This window comes from Chiloscyllium punctatum, chromosome 24 (assembly GCF_047496795.1).
Source record: "Chiloscyllium punctatum isolate Juve2018m chromosome 24, sChiPun1.3, whole genome shotgun sequence".
Taxonomy (NCBI): Eukaryota; Metazoa; Chordata; class Chondrichthyes; order Orectolobiformes; family Hemiscylliidae; genus Chiloscyllium; species Chiloscyllium punctatum.
The window spans coordinates 74,828,849-74,844,643 of NC_092762.1; the positions used below are offsets into that span (position 1 = coordinate 74,828,849).

At 42.2% G+C, this 15,795-nt stretch overlaps 1 protein-coding gene across 1 annotated transcript in view; it reads left to right on the forward strand.

Annotated features, from left to right (window-relative positions):
* The first annotated feature begins 1,332 nt into the window (after positions 1–1,332).
* Positions 1,333–15,795, forward strand: part of LOC140494703 (interleukin-6 receptor subunit beta-like) — a 106,623-nt gene continuing 92,160 nt past the window's right edge. The window contains exon 1 of the mRNA XM_072594204.1: positions 1,333–1,354. The gene's annotated coding sequence lies outside the window, so the exon portion shown is untranslated. The remainder of the gene's footprint in view (positions 1,355–15,795) is intronic.

Genomic DNA, 15,795 nt, shown 5'->3' on the forward strand with positions numbered 1-15,795 from the left:
GAGCCTTCCACATCCATCAAAGTTTCACCTGCACATCCACCAATATCATTTATTGTATCCGTTGCTCCCAATGTGGTCTCCTCTACATTGGGGAGACTGGGCGCCTCCTAGCAGAGCGCTTTAGGGAACATCTCCGAGACACCCGCACCAATCAACCAAACCACCCCGTGGCTCAACATTTCAACTCCCCCTCCCACTCTGCCGAGGACATGGAGGTCCTGGGCCTCCTTCACCGCCACTCCCTCACCACCAGACGCCTGGAGGAAGAACGCCTCATCTTCCGCCTCGGAACACTTCAACCCCAGGGCATCAATGTGGACTTCAACAGCTTCCTCATTTCCCCTTCCCCCATCTCATCCTAGTTTCAAACTTCCAGCTCAGTTACTGTCTCCTTGACTTGTCCGACCTGCCTATCTTCTTTTCCACCTATCCACTCCACCCTCTCCTCCTTGACCTATCACCTTCATCTCCTCCCCCACTCACCCATTGTACTCTATGCTACTCTCTCCCCACCCCCACCCTCCTCTAGCTTATCTCTCCATGCTTCAGGCTCACTGCCTTTATTCCTGATGAAGGGCTTTTGCCTGAAACGTTGATTTCGCTGCTCGTTGGATGCTGCCTGAACTGCTGTGCTCTTCCAGCACCACTAATCCAGTCATTGTTTTTACCCAGTTTAAACAAATGTGTCATCTGTACTCCCAGATGGAAATACTGAGTACAAATAAAGACTCCCTTTCGTTCAAAGAAGATCAGGGGAGTTCGCCATTCTCAGGAAGGGTCACTGGACCAGAAAAAGTAACTCTGATTTCTCCCCACAGGTGCTGCCAGACTTGCAGGACAGATTTTCTAGCAATTTCTGTTTCTGTTTGATTTCCAGCATTCGCGGTTCTCTTGGGGTTTTATGTTTATCCCATTGATGTTCTTGAGAGCTTGCTGTTCATGCTGTGTTTGCTATAGTAAAACAGTCAGTCACTGGTCTCTCATAACACTTGATTAGTTGTGGAAGGCTTTGAGATATCCTGACGTTGCGAAAACTGGGTTCCAGTTCTTTCAGTTATGAAAATCGGGCACTTGAAGGACTATCGGTGTCATTAAAACAGTCACCCCTGTCTAAGGCAGAGCCTTCAAATTCAGATACAGACAGGGAGAAACGTTGTGTATAATGGAGTGCAGACAACATCAACTCTCAGCGTGCAAGACATTTCTGTAAAAGGATTGATGATTAAACGCTGTGTGTCGACCTCTCTCAGTCTCTTATTGGTTTATTTGCTCTGTCAATCACATACATACTCCACATCCAGTGGTATAAAATTTCCACCAACCGAACTTGCAGAAAAAGCATTTCCAGATGTTGGTAAGAAGCGTCTATAGTTTTTAAAGAGTTGATATGTGACAAATACATTTATTCGCAGCTATATTTTTGACTGGAGTCGAAGGTAAGTCGCGTTTTTTTAAACTATATAATTAACTACATTTTGGTGAGATGCTTTTAATCACCATGTAATATGTTTTCAGGGGAGGAGATAGGAAACAGCGCGGTAACCTGTTGGAAACAAGAATGCCACATGTATTTCAGAATAGGTTTGAATCAGAATTTGTGTTAACTTGGCTTAACTTTACCTGTGTCCTGCAGTTTAACCTTATGATACCTTGTGTGACAGTTACCTTAAGATTAGCGTACTTAATGCGGAACAGTTTCGTGTACTTTCTGCGAGATGAGTGGGGAGTCAAATGTTTAAAACTGGGATAGATAGACACCTTCCATGCTATGGAGGGGAAGCAGGCGACTTTGTAAATATTTTATGTTGACTGCTTTGATGGTGATGTTACCTGCCCTCGGTCATGTGCAGCAACGTGTTTGTAACTTTGTGTCTCTCAAGTTTCTGTAACATTTTGGAGCCCGTTGTATTTCAACTGAAGTGAGCTGTAAATCGCGTTCGATACCATCATATTGGAATGATCAGGGTTGCAGGTTCAGTTTCATTTCCCCACAGTGTGGATCTTGCATTTGGGGGGGCGAGCTTTCCTTCCCTAATAACGAAGGGGTGAGATATTTAAGTACATAAGTTATTAAATAAGTAAGAAGTCAGTCAGGTTGTTTTGTTTTGAAAGGCTAGAAGGAAGGGGTACTTTATTGGGTGATGGGGAAGAGGGATGCCTGGTGTGTAGAAGGGGCAACCCCCCCCTCAGATGCCACCACCCACATTTGTTGGTGGTGCCACTTGCCCACCAGAACATTGTCCTCGTCTCCCTCTGCTCTGCTTCCTGGGTTTTCAGAATCCTTCACCCCCCTAAAACATCTTTCTGGGGCGGAGAGGATCAGTTCTGTGCCTGCTCCTATAGTTCCCAGCAGTGCCTGCCAACTGCTGACACTAACAATAAAGTTACCATAATCCCACTCTCTCGTGAGAGAAAGGCAGTAGATGATGAGCTTAACCAGAGGGTCAGCACACCTCCGGTGAGGCTGAGAAGGCAGGACCTTCATGGTAGCCTTAGCCAGTGTGTGGGAACTGAACCCACACCTTTGTTGCCAGTCTACATCAAAAACCAGCTGTCCAGATGACTGAACTAACTGACCCCCTATTGCTGGCCCTGCTGGCTGTTTGGCCGGCTTCTCCCACGAGGTATGGGGAGGATCTTACTATTGTCCACATTAGCCTGCCTGCATTGTTCTAGCTGCCAGCTGGGTTTGCAAGGAGCCAGCTGGGTTTGCAAGGAGCAAGCTGACTTCCAATTGACTACTTCTGGAAGCAGGAGTACTCTATGCCTCCAAGACCTCTGCCAGGAATTGAACACATCAATGGAGGCTGATGCTGCAGCACAGTCCTGGGGGAGTACTGAAAACCCATGGAGGGAGTGGTGCCCTTTAAACAAGCTAGCTTTCAGATTAGAAGTTCAATTGTGGCGTATTCTGCCCCCTTGAGTCAGTGTAGAACTTCTTTAATGTTATTGTCAAGAGCAGGGGGAGATATTCCCAATTGCCGTAGACAGCGTTTATCCTTCAATCCACATCACCTAACAAGTTGTCTAGTCATAATCACATTGCTGGTTTGGAAGCTTGCTGTGCACAAATTGCCTGTCTCATTTCTTACGTTGTAACAGTGACCACACTTCAGAAGCACCGTATAGGCTGTAAAACACACTAAGACATCCTGCGGTATTGAACAGTGTTGGTACCACTCTTTGTTTTCTGCCAAGTATTTTCAAGCTTGTTTTCTTGATTGCAGACATTTTCTTAAATAGATCTGAGTTTCTTCTGACCAGCATAGGCTTAGGATGAGAGGGGAAAGATATAAAAGAGATCTAAGGGGCAACTTTTTCACTTAGAGGGTGGTACATGTATGGAATGAGCTACCAGAAAAAGTGGTGGAGGCTGGTACAATTGCAACATTTAAAATGTATCTGGATGGGTATATGAATAGGAAGGGTTTGGGGGGATACGGGCAGAGTGCTGGCAGGTGGAACTGAATTGGGTTGGGATATCTGGTCGGCATAGACGAGTTGGACGGAAGGATCTGTTTCCGTGCTGTACATCTCTATGATTCAATGACTCTAAGTCAATTTGAAATGACAGAAAAGATATATTGAACCCTTAGATAACCTTTTTGAAGATGTTGCTAGTATTGTTGCTCATGCTGTCTAACTGTACTTTGCTTGATATTTCTGAAACATGTTTAACATATTAGAATATATTTCAACAGTAATAGGCACACTGTGATTTGCAGATTTGTGCTTTATGTAAGACAGCAATGCCAGCAAATAAATAAAACTAAATTAAAATTGTTCTGAAATAAACAGAATGCCTGATTCCTTTCTCAGGAGTGGCATTAGCGCTGAGTTGACAAAACTCAGATTTTAATTTATAATAATTGAATATATAGAGAATATTGGATACACTGAGCAAGTTGTAAAGTCAGTGTCTTTTTTTCAGTATTTTTAAATTGTGGACTGAAATGAGAGAAGAGCTGTTTTAAAACCAAGATGTGATATCTTGGCCTGTGTGTTAATCCAGATTCTTAGAAACATGGTTGACTGTAACTACTGCCAGGAATAGTATTAGCAAGTTGGGCATCAGTTAGCTCAAGTGGCTGGACAGCTGGCTTGTGATGCCACGAGTGTGGGTGTAATTCCTGCACTGGCTAAGGTTACCATGAACCTTACCAACCTCTTCCCTCACCTAAGGTGTGATGACCTTGGGGTTGAACCACCAATAGTTGCCTCTATCCAATGAGGGAGCGGGAGCTTACCTTTTACTATCTAGGGATGGGTAAATAAAATGCTGGCCAACAATTGATGTCCAGACCCCATGTAAAGAACAAAAAAAACCTCTCAATGCTTTTATAATACAGCAATTTTGTATTCTTTCCAGAAGATTTGTGAGGATTGAAACTAATTGTTTCAATGGTTCAGTAAATAATTCTCATCATGAAGGTGTTGAGTTCAATCACTAGAGTGTAGTGAGTGATCTGATCTTAAGGTTTGGGCATACAATAATGTTTGTCTTATTGGCCTGAATGTTTTTTTTTAAATGGAAGAAGACTAACCAACAGGATGTCTACTGTCAATTTCTAGCCAGTGACTGCTGCTGTCAGTTGGTGTACCTTAAGTATCACTATTCTCAAGTCTGGTGGTCCCAACTGTTGAATCATCTTGCTGTTTGTGTTCCTACACGAGGAGTAGACACTTAGTGAGGTATGATAAGGTTCTTATTCCTGTTAATTTATAAGATATTACAGGTAAGCATTGCTTCGACAATTACATGCATTAATAATTTGTCGGCACCTATGCTTGTTTTCAAGTTGCTTCACCACCCCACCCCCCCAAATTCCCATCTCAGTAATCTCCCTCCGCTTTGCGACCCCTCCATATCCATGCAGTCAGCAAATGCTGGACTATTGAACATTCACTCCATCGTGGGTAGTTGTGCTTTCACTAACTGAGCCTGAAGCTCTGGAATTTCCTCTCTTTATCACCCCATCATTATTTCTGTCTTTCTTTTGTTAAGTTGTTCATTACAATCTACCACTTTGACCCAGCTTTTCATTATCTGCCCTAGTGTCTCCTTAAGTGACTTGGGGCCCAACTTTCTTTCATAATGTGCCTGCGATGTTTCCTTGTGTTCATCATTCTACATAGATGGAAGTTGCTGTTTTTTAATGTCTTCTTGAATTCTACTTCCTGGTGAATGACAAGAGCTAATTGAAGACAGCTAACTTGGCAAATAGTAGAATGCTCATTTGTAGGATGGAAGATTCACAACATTGCATCAAACTTTAAACAAGCGACTGTTATCATTTCGTTCTGTTTCAGCTAACTTTGCTGTGTACATATTTTGCAGAAGGTGGGCTGATATTTTGCTCCTGCAACTTTGATTGTATGGTATGGAAATTGTCCGATAGTTAAAATATGCAGTGAATTTAGAAATTACATGGATCACTGTCCAGCTCTAAGGAGAATGTGGTCTATGAAATTGCATCAGTTGTGGTGAGCAAATTGCACAAACTCAGTTTTAATGCTGTTTCAATAAACTGGAGATGTTTATGTATGAACATAGAACATGTATGAGCGTGCATATTACTGTGAGAAACATCATCCACCAACCATGCTGAAGATCAGGAAACTGTGAGTGCACCACCTACCATATTGCATTAGCTCCTGTACTTTCCTGATGAGTGGACTACTGGTGGTCAGGGTTTCCCACTAGTGAAGTATGTGCACGAAATTAGCTGTAAGAAGTAATGATTAGCAAACTTTATTTAAATTCAGCAGCAAGATTATACTTCCATTGACAATAGTCTCCATAGTCTTCCAAAGTCTCTTCCCTTTCATAATCTCTCTTCATTCTTGGAGTGGGTAGAGTCATAGACCCATACAGCATGGAAACAGACCCTTACGCCAACTTTCCCATGCCAATCATGTTCCCAAACTAAACTAGCCCCACTTGCCTGCATTTGGCCCATATCCCTCCAAACCTTTCCTATTCATGTACTTAACCAAATGTCTTTTAAATGCTGTAACTGTGCCTGCATCGGCCACTTCCCCGGCAGTTCATTTTGCGCATGAACCACTCTGTAAAAAAAAAAAATTGCTCCATGTCCTTTTTAAAACTTTCTCCTTTCACCTTAAAAAATATGTCTCCTAGTTTTGAACTTCCCCACCCTAGGGGAAAATAATCCTTGCTATTCACCTTATCTATGCCCCTCATGATTTTATAAACCTCTATAAGGTGACCTGTCAAGCTTCTGTGATCTAGTGAAAAAGTCCCAGTTTATCCAAACTATTTTTAAAAACTCAAACCCTCCATTCTTGGCAACATCCTGGTCAAGCTAACCCTAACCCTCTCCAATTTAATAATATTATTGACAGCACTGTGTCCACCAATGCATTAGAGCTGGGTTGGGGCTTCCCTCTTTAACTTAGACTTTTCTGCAAACTCCGGAAGGTAATCACAGCAGTGCATCCTGAATACAACAGCAAAATACAGTGATGGTGGATAGTTACATAAAACAGATTGATTACATGTCTGGTCAATTCCAGCTATTTATAGTAAAAATGATAGGGGATTTACTAAATGACTTATTTTCTGGCCAGTAGCTTTGGTGTCACTATATGCTGATCTCACTTTGCCTGAGTCAGCTTGTTATATTTCCATGTCTTACTTGGAAATGTATCTTTGCTTTACGTTTAAAGAACACTGAAACAGCTGAGTAAATGCACAAACTGAACAACAGATTGGTCTTAATGTAAATAAATTTACCCTAATGCATAATGGATCAGGTCATGTGCATCAGGAACCTAGTGCCATATTTGTTAACAATGCATTGTAATGAGTATTGTTTATGGTTTATAGTTGATGTACTGTTTAGAGAAAAACAGGAGTAAAGTACACGGATACACCTAAAGGGCATTTTTTTTTATTCACCAAGATAAGCCTTTTTAATCTTGCTTAGGCAAATGGGTGACGTATTAGATAAATTTATGATTTTTTTTTTCCCAGGCCGGTGGTTTATACACCAGGGGTGCCCTCAAGAATTTGGATGCATTTTCCCACACCAAGATTGATGAATATAAAATTGTAACTGGTAAATACAGGTCCCTAATGAGAATTCCAAGCAAACACATTAAGCTTTGCTTTGCGTTCACTGCCTGTGCTTTTATTAAGGTCAGAAATTTTTTTCCACACTTGCTGCCAAATCTGTTGGGTATGCGAAGTCGCAATTCTATGCTTGTGCATTTTCACGTTTTTTTCTTTCCGCAACATAGTATCACAGGGGGAGCCATATCTGTTGCCTGTCCTTAATTTCCTCAAGCAGTTTAAGAAGGCAGCTCACCACCACCATCACGGGGACAATTAAGGACAGATCATAAATGCTTGTGATGCCCATACCCCATAAATGAATATTTTTTAAAACTGTCCTTGAAAAAATGTTGATAAGTTGCCATCTTGAGCTGCTGTAGTTCAAGTGGTGTACATGCATCCACAATGCTAGTAGTGATAGAGTTTAGATTCCCTACAGTATGGAAACCGGCCCTTCGGCCCAACAAGTCCACGCTGACCGTCTGAATAGAAACCCATTCCCCTACACTATATTTACCCCTGACTAATGCACCTAACACTATGGGCAATTTAGCATGGCCAATTCACCTGGCCTGCACATCTTTTGGATTGTGGGATGAAACCAGAGCACGCTGAGGAAACCCACACAGACATAGGGAGAATGTGCAAACTCCACACAGACAATCTGCCTGAGGTGGGAATCGAACCCAGGTCCCTGACACTGTGAGGCAGCAGTGCTAACCACTGTTCTGTGGTTTTGACTCAGTATCATCACATAATTCTAAGTCCTTATTGAAAGACTGTAATGTCCATCATTTTTGCTTTATTTCTTATTTTTCTAATTTATACTATGTATAATTGTATTATAGTGTAACTTTTTTCTTTAGTTAAAATTCTCACAACACCAGGTTACAGTCCAACAGGTTTAATTGGAAGCACTAGCTTTAGAGCGCTGCTCCTTCATCAGGTGGTTGTGCCACAACCACCTGATGAAGGAGCAGTGCTCTGAAAGCTAGTGCTTCCCATTAAACCTGTTGGAATATAACCTGGTGTTGTGTGATTTTTAACTTTGGGAGCCCCAGTCCAACATTGGCATCTCCAAATCATTTTTTTCGTTATTTTCTCTATTTTTCTGTACCTAAGATTTGTACCTGGGTACTTTGTACCTAAAATGGTGCTGTGTGTTGGCAAAATTGTGCACTTTTCTCTGTACTTCTGCTCTTTTGTAACTTGAGTACACGTGACAATAAAACTAATTCTAATTCTCATTCTATTAGTCAAGATGATGTATATCTTGAAAGGAATTTTCAGGCAGTGTTGTTTCTATGCCTCATCCTTCGGGATGGTAGAGGTCATGGGTTTGAAACATGCTGTTGAAGGAAGCTTGCTGTAGTACATATTTTGTATGGTCCACTCTGCTGCCACAGTACATTGGCAGAGGACAGAAATTGGGTCAAAAATTCCACAGTTGGGTCCCCCTGTCTCTTATTTTTAATCTTGTACCCAACGTACACTTGGTCTGCACCAGTCGACCCTTGGTGCTTTGTGTGTACCTGCATGCTGCAAGTGTGCTTAATAAATCATGACCAGTGGCTTCAGCATTGGCCAATATCCAGAATTGTTTTTATTCTTGTGTGGGATGTGAGTGTCACTGGCAAGGCAGTGTTTGTTACCCATTCCTAGTTGCCCTTGAACTGATTGGCATTCTAGGCCATTTCAGGGTGCAGTTAGGAGTCAACCATATTGCTATGGGCCTGGAGTCATATTTAGGCCAGACCAGGTAATGATGGCTGATTTCCTTCTTTGAGGACAGCAGTGAACCAGAGGGGTTTTTAGGACAATCAACAGTGCTTATTGACATGGTCTCCCTTAGGCTAGTTTTTAATTCCAGAATGTAGAGGTGCTGGAGTTAGACTCGGTGGACAAGGTCAGAAGTCACATGTCACCAGATTATAGTTCAACAGGTTTATTTGAAATCATAAGTTTTCAGAGTGCTGCTCCTTCATCAGTTAAAGGAACCAGGAACCAGGAAGATAGTTTGAGGCCTCAACTGGATCAACAATGATCTTATCAACTGGCAGACCAAGCTTGAGGAGTCAAATGGTCTATTCTTGTTCTAAACTGTTATGTCCTTGTGATCTTACTGAATGATAGAGTCAGCTTAGGTGGTTGCATGGCCTTTTCATAGAACATAGAACATAGAACATAGAACGATACAGCACAGAACAGGCCCTTCGGCCCACGATGTTGTGCCGAACTTCTAACCTAGATTAAGCACCCATCCATGTACTTATCCAAATGCCGCTTAAAGGTCACCAATGATTCTGACTCTACCACTCCCACGGGCAGCGCATTCCATGCCCCCACCACTCTCTGGGTAAAGAACCCACCCCTGACATCTCCCCTATACCTTCCACCCTTCACCTTAAATTTATGTCCCCTTGTAACACTCTGTTGTACCCAGGGAAAAAGTTTCTGACTGTCTACTCTATCTATTCCTCTGATCATCTTATAAACCTCTATCAAGTCACCCCTCATCCTTCACCATTCCAACGAGAAAAGGCCGAGAACTCTCAACCTATTCCTCGTACGACCTACTCTCCATTCCAGGCAACATCCTGGTAAATCTTCTCTGCACCCTCTCCAAAGCTTCCACATCTTTCCTAAAGTGAGGCGACCAGAACTGCACACAGTACTCCAACTGTGGCCTAACCAAAGTCCTGTACAGCTGCAACATCACTTCACGACTCTTGAATTCAATCCCTCTGCTAATGAACGATAATACTCCATAGGCCTTCTTACAAACTCTATCCACCTGAGTGGCAACTTTCAAAGATCTATGTACATAGACCCCAAGATCCCTCTGTTCCTCCACCTGACCAAGAACCCTACCATTAACCCTGTATTCCGCATTCTTATTTGTTCTTCCAAAATGGACAACCTCACACCTGTTCCTATTTCTTATGTTGTTATGAACTTTGCACTATCCCTGCCCATTGGAGCTAACAACAATACATCTACTGGAACAGAACATGCATACTGAACATAGTGTACAAATGAGGGGAACATATCATTTGCTGTATTTTTTTGACAGATTGCAGAGTTGGACAAAAAGGCTGCACCTTTGCACCCTGACAGCCAGTGTTGCTGTCAAGTGTTTGACAATAGTGTGCATTCAGGAACAGCACCTTTAATTGGCTTTCACAGAAGTAAACGCAGTTGAAAGGACATGCCGGAAAGCTTCAGAAGGAAATTCCAGAGCGCTTCCAGGAGTCCAGCCAATGATCGGATGAAGCAAGGAGGGAAACATCAAAATTGAAAGCACAGAGTTCTTTGTGAGCTTTGTAAGCATAGCAGATTACAATGACAGAGAGAGGTTGAAACCTTAACGGGATTTAAACCCCAGGATGCTGTAAATTAGAGATTTGGAGGGATCTGGAGCCAGTATAAATAAACAGAGGGCTGATGGCTGAGTGGGCCTTTTAGCTGTTTGGGATATAGTAGAAACGTTTTGGACGAGTTGGGGGTTTATAGGAGACTGAAGTTTGTCCACACAACATAGGCAGTTTGACAACACGAGGTAGTGAAGGATTAGAGAGAGCTGAATGTAATCAGCATACATATGGAAACTGACCCCATACTTCTGCATAAGTTAATGAATAGATAATATGTAGATGAGGAAGGAAGGTTTAGATGGGTGCTCTGTCTTCATATTCTTATAATTGTTTGAGTTTTGAGTTGACAAAAACAGAAATGAAGATTTCAGCAAAAAGATGGGCTGAGTTGGGTGAATTGTTATGAAGAAGCTGGTAGGTCATGTTTGTAATGAAGAGGATATTGGGGTGTGTTTTGTCATAATATAGACTGTAATCCCAAGATGCCATATCTATATTGTCAGGAGTGAGTTTTAATAAGTCCAACAGCTTGATAACTAATAAGCACTAAGTATACAGTACACAGGCAGAATACTCACAATTAACATCTGAAGTTGAAGAAATGCATCTGAAAGTCGGATTATCTCAACTTTCAATTCTCTTTCTCTTTTCACTCCATTGGCGAAGTCTCAACTCTATGTCTTCCTAAGTGCATTCTTTCACGTGACTTTGATGCACTTTATCAATTCTTCAATGTTTATAAAGGTGTTCCAGGCTCTTCAAATATCTTATCAAGCAGAATTTGTTTTGATGTCATTGGTCTCATGGCAAAGCACCATATGTTATATTTCGGACTGGTGCAGTAACATGGTGTCTAGGCATTGGGTAAAAGCGATAAATGCAATCATCTGTAGCTTGACTTAGAAAGGCTGTTTCTGAGCTCTGTGCATTCTGTGAAGTTCTGCGGGCGTTTAACTTTTAAGTAATACTGATACTTATTAAAAGATTTTGGTTCTTTTATTAACGTCTGACTTCAATCTTTCACAGGGATGTGGTTTGGAAACTCAGCTCAGCTTCCATTTCAGAAATCGAATTATTGCTGAGGGACAGAACGTTTGGCTTTAAACTTAATGGGAAAAGATTACAGCATGTCCACACAAGATAGGCAGTTTGACAACACAGAGATAGTGAAGGATTAGAGAGAGCTGAGTGCAATCAGCATACATACTCTCTTTCTGAAAAGTCATGTACACTTGAATATTCAGGTCCCGACCTTTACTTATGAACTGCACAATAGCCATCAAGTTCAACATACTTCTATTTAAGCTGGCAATTCATCCATTTTGTTATAAATGCTGGAGGAATTTGAATAGCGTCTTTATTTTTGTCTTTTTACTATTTTTGCAAACCTCTAGCCTCATCTGCTCGCCAGATGCTGAAATGAACCAGCATGTAAATACCATGGCTACAAGAGCTGATCAGGGGCTTGATGTTCTGTGCAACAAGTCTGGACTGTAATGAAATACCCTCCACTTGCTTAGATTGGTTCAGTTTAGAAAACATTCAAAATGCTTGACATGATCCAAGACAAAGTAGCGTGTTTGATTGGCATCCCTTCCACTATCTTCAACATCCACTCTATTCACCACCAGCACATGTGTACCATCTACGAGATGCATGGCAGTAACTCACCAAGGCTCTTCCAGTAGCACCTTCCAAACTGATGACACATAACACATGGAAGGATAAGGTCAGCAAACTATTGATGAAACCACCTGCGATTTCCCTTCCAAGTCACACACTATCCCAATTTGGAACTATGTAACCTTTTCTTCATTATTGTTAGGTTAAAACCTTATAACTCCCTTCTGAACAGTACTTTGAGTGTCCTTCCACCACAAGGACTACAGCAATCCAAGAGGGCAGTTCACCACCACATTCTCCAGGCCAGTTCAGGGTGGGCAGTAAATACTTACTTAGCCAGTGATGTCCATGTCAAATGATTGATTCTTTTCTAAGAAAACTCAAATTTGTATATTCTGCCCTGTCCTGCCATGTTTTGATTATCGTCATTCTTATTGCTATCCTCTTCTCCTGCCTTCTTCTCTCGGAGTAATTCATCACATTTTCCCTCATTTGATGCCTTGCCCTTAATATATAGTCCAAAACCCTTTCCGCAACTCTTGTTGTGCAACTCACCAGCACATATAGCTCAGAGGACTCTTGTCCCAGTGATAAGCTCCCAATTTCCCATTACTGCTGCCAGTGCCCTATGAGTCTAAATCCATTTCTCCCACACCAGTCTTTGAATCATACATTGAATGTTACCTACCCTATGCTAGTTTGCTTGAGGTTTGGATAATAATCCAGACTCTCTTATTACCTTTTGCAATGCTGATTATGTCCCAAATGCTGCCATCAGGTTAGCATACAGAGCCTTCCAAATTCTCGCTCTTGCCTGGAGGGAACCCGATACCCTTAACTGTGTTTGTTTTTGAATGAGGGTGTTACCAGCTAGGCAAACATTTATTGCTCATCTCTAATTGCCCAGAGTTAAGAGTCTGGAGTCACATGTAGGTCACACCAGGTAAGGACGGCAGTTTCTCCTCCCTAAAGGACATTAGTGAACCAGGTGGGTTTTTACAACAATCGAAAATGGATTCATGGTAATCATTAGACTCTTAATTCTAGATCTTTATTGAATTCCAATTCCACCATCTGCCATGGGTCCCCAGAACGTTACCTGGGTCTCTGGATTAAAAGTCCAGTGATAATACCACGAGGCCATCACCTCCCTGGTCCCTTATGTCCCATACACTCCTATTATACCCCCAAGCTTGAAGGCTGTCTGTACCACATTGCCATGATCAGTATGTTCATCCAATTTGCAGTCCCTGCTTTCGTCCATCAAGCTACATAGAACAATTGCAAACATTGGAACTCCATTTTCACTCTTCAATCCTCATGCCCACCTTACGCAATCGCACCCTCTTGTCCCTAACTGTAGACAATGTAAAATGACACGTACCTAAAGTCTGTGACTGCTTCCAGGAATAACTATTTTCCCCCTCCCTGGCATGTTGTACTGTCTGCACCTTGAACCTCCAGCTCAGAGTCTATGAACCAAAGTTTCTCAGTGCAAAAACACTGCAGACATGTTTGCCTTGGACCACACTGGCACCCATCAGCTTCCATATCTTGTAGCTACCATACATTACCTGCCTTGTCATCTTTTGATTGATTATTTTACTGATTACATTTTAATTGATGTCCTTCATTCTGCTGGTGCTTATGTTCTTATTTCAAAAATATTCCACTTAAGGATGCATGCTATGTTTTGTTGCTTTCTCTCTCAAAGTCATTAGGAATATAATTAATGCCTTAGGCCATTGACCTGCATTAGAGCTGACAAAGCTGAGAGAGTTAAGGAAAGGGGGGAGAAACAAAACACAAGGGCAGAATTAGATTAGAAGGCTAACAGATTTTAAGTGAGGTCAGGAAAAATCAAAGGCAGGTGGCAGAAAATGTCCAATAGGGAATATTTTGGATGGAATGAAAGTGAGGGTAAGTGTGAGAAAAGTATGATGAAGCAATGCAAAAGGAGATAACAATGTAACATGTAAAAAAGTTAAAGACGATGCTAAAGGAGATATAAATGGCGACAGCATAAACATTACCAGTACCCACTATTCGAAAAGTTGGGAATGCTGGTTAAGATCTGAAATTATTGAACTCATTGTTGAGTCCAAGGATTTCAGTGTTATCCCTGGATCATCTTCAGATCTATTTTAAAATTCTTGCTAAGTGAATCTGTATTGAAATATGTCACTTTGTTACATATAGGTGGAGCATAGATGTTGAAATATACATTATCAATCTGAATGGGGAAATCTTAGACTGAAATTTCAAGACAGTAAATTAAATAACTCCATAGAGGCCAGTACCCCTTTACCAAGTCACCCTTCATTTACACGGGGAGAGTCCTTGACACTGATCCAGCTCCCTCAGAGCAAGTTATCAGGGTGAACAGTATGTCTAACATTGCCATTTTTATCTATCAGCCCAGGCTCCCTGATTGGACCAGATTAATATTCCCATTCTATGAGGTCCACCTGGCTGACCGCATTACAATTGCTGGATCCCTCCCTCTCTGAGTCCGAGGGAATAGACCGGTTCTGTTTTTTGTAGCTTCTCCTGGGTACTCCAGCACTGGGTCAGGTTCTTCCAACTCTCCTCTGATACAGGCAGCGTGTAATTCATAGCAGCTCACCTCTTGTGCCTGGAGCGTCTCAGAAGAAATTCATTCTCCTCTTCGGGCAGCAAAGGCATTGGGGCAGTGACATCTGCAGTGTCCATCTCAGATTCCGAGGTATCTTTAACGCTTGACAGAGAGGGAGTACCCTCAGGTTCTGGAGCAGTTGGAAAGGCTGTTAAGGAGCTGGGCACACTTTGCTCCCAAGTTTGCAGCTTTCCTATGATCTACGTGCTTGGTCAGGACCACTTCACCTACTTTATATGCCAAAACACCTGACATTATGTTGTCCATGCCTCTTCCTCATTGCAGGGCTATTCTCTTGGTTGTTACACCAAACGTTGTCCCTTGAGGAAACCTGTCTCTCTCACTTCGCAGAGCCTTGTGTCCAGCATTGGCATTCCGGATGCCTTTTCACCCTCCACCCCAGGTCCGGGAAGATCAACTTTAACCTGTGCGCGGAGTCTTCTCCCCAATAGCAACCCTGCTGGAGCGATCCTTTTTGCATGAAGGTTGGTCCTATAATCAGTTAGGAACCAGGACAATTTGGTATCCCATATCGCTGTTGGCTGTTTCTTTAAGTTTGCCTTCAAAGTTTATATTGCTGTTTCTGCCAGACCACTGGATGGTGGATGGTATGAACCTATCCTTATAAGTTGAATACCGTGCGAATTTAAGATATACTTGAATTCCCTGCTGGTAAACAATGGCCTGTTATCTGTGACCAACACTTCCAGGAGTCCATGTATTGCAAAAGATGCACGCATTTTTTTCTATCATTGTCCCATGTTTGATTAGTGTACTCTATACACGTCCAGCTACTTTGAATGGTTGTTCACAATGACTAAGAATGTTGAACCACTGAAAGGACCTGCATTGTTGATGTGTAACAGAGTCCAGGGTTGACCTGGCCATTCCCAGAGCTATGGCTGACACTGCCTTGTTCTCTATACTTTGGCCTAGCAGGGGTTTGCAGCCTGATGTTACAAGTTTACATCCGTAAAGGTATTGTGGAAACTCCCTGACTCCAAATGTGTCCGCCAGCCCTTCATAGAATCATAGAGTCATAGAGATGTACAGCATGGAAACAGACCCTTCGGTCCAACCCATCC